Source organism: Phycodurus eques, chromosome 16 (genome assembly GCF_024500275.1).
Source record: "Phycodurus eques isolate BA_2022a chromosome 16, UOR_Pequ_1.1, whole genome shotgun sequence".
Lineage (NCBI taxonomy): Eukaryota > Metazoa > Chordata > Actinopteri > Syngnathiformes > Syngnathidae > Phycodurus > Phycodurus eques.
The window spans coordinates 4,206,559-4,208,579 of NC_084540.1; positions in this window are offsets into that span (position 1 = coordinate 4,206,559).

A 2,021-nucleotide genomic window follows, 5' to 3' on the forward strand; every position below is an offset into this window, starting at 1 on the left:
TCCAGGCAGGACACGCCTCGCTACAACATGATTGGCTGCTGCGTCGCGGGAAGGGTCGTGATATCACATACTTCTTTTCCAGTCTGTTAGCAGTAAGGGTGTATTTTGCCGGGATACAACAGCCAATCATAGTGCAGCTGCGCGTGTCCTGGAACAAGTAACATTGGAGCAGAGCGTGTCCTGCCTGGAAACTACGTGGGAATCCTAATAAGGCGTCAGACAGACCCAACCGTGCAGTTTACTTCCTGGTATGGTGAGCGACGTGCTTTCCACGCTGGCAGTGCTGACGTCACGCTTGACACCGGCCAGTCAAATGGCGACGCGGATAACATCGCAAGATTCACTACATGCATGATACAGGCACAGCAAATAGTGGCGCGAGTCAGCTCAACACATCACAACAAATGTTCATTTTGTGATATATGCATAACATTTTGTAGATTTGCTAACGCATATGTGTCAAACAGATCTCACATTTCACAAAAGAAGAGGAAACCATTTGCTTCGCGAAAACAACAACAAATATGAAAATATGAAAAGTGACAACATAATGCTGCGACTCTTACTGATTAATAATGGAGCCCCCAGCCACCGTCGTATCTCCGGTTCAGGCCGTCCCCGTCATCTGGACGGGAGTCAAGTTAGCGCCCCCGCAGCGATTCTCAGGGGAGACTGGGCATTGCAAACCCTGAATGACTGTTCCATTCACTTTGAACATACCCCCCTTGCATGCACCACGAACCAGTCCAAAATCGCCTTCATGATCTCATGAGAACATGGGCCACGGCAGAGTGGGATGGTGACTCCCCACTCTGCAGCTCCCTCAAGGACTTTCAAGTAGCACTTATGAGAACCTTTGACCCGGTATCCATGGACAGGGAGCAGACTGAGACAGGGCAGCGGCTTGGTTTGTAACTACGCCATCCACTTCTGCACCCTGGCGGTGGAGAGTGGGTGGAACTCCATTGCCTTATATGACGTGTTCCTGAAGGGACTCTGAGCTCCCATACAGGAGCTACTGGTGCCCTTGGACCTTCGTCCGGACCTGGACTCCCTCATCGCCCTGGCCATCCAGAAAGACAACAGAGTCAACGAACAGACGCAGCATCAAGGGGGCAGGTCATCATCGGAGAAGTCCCCACGCTTCCTGGCACCTGGCTGGAGTCCCGACGCTCACCTCCCGAACAACTTCTTCCTTTCTCCATGTCAGGGGAAACAGAACCCATGCAACTCAGCAGGGCACATCTGACACCGGTAGAGCAACGGCGACGACAGCAGGTGCTTTTACTGTGGGGAGTCTAATCACCTCGTCACCGCCTGTCCAGCCAAAAGACTCAAGGTGGTGAGGTCACTCCCAGCTCCCGATCACGCTCCGCTTCCCCTCATGTCTGTCAAGGTAACTCACCACGCCACCACCACTATTCTTAGGGCACTCATAGACTCAGGGGCTGATGAGAGTCTGATGGACTGGTAAGCCCCAACCAAGCGAGAGCATTTAATGGCCAAGAACCCCCCCCCCCCCCCCCCATAACACACACCACCGAACCCATAGAATTGCACATTCACAGTCATAAATAACTCATGAATTTTCACTTTTTTCCGTCGCCATCCCAGACACTGGTTCCTGGCTACCCCTGGTTGCGCAGATACAAGCCACACATTACCTGGAAAACCGGGGCTATCATGGATCGGTCTGGTATTAACCATTTCTCTCTCCATGTTGCCACAGACTTGGAAACCAACCTGAAATCCATGCGCCCCTGCTACCACCACCTCAAGGAAGTGTTCAGCAAGTCCAAGGCCATGTCACTGCCATAGACCGTACGACTGTGCCATAGACCTGATTCCTGGCTCCACCATCACAAAGAGGTGCCTGTACTCTGTCTCCGGTACTGAGAGAGCAGCCATGACTGTGTATGTAGTGACCTCTCTGAAGCCGGGGCTTACTCGCCCCCCCCTTAATTATCTGCCGGAGCCTGGTTTTTCTTCGTGGCCAAGAAGGACTGGTCTCTGAGGCCACA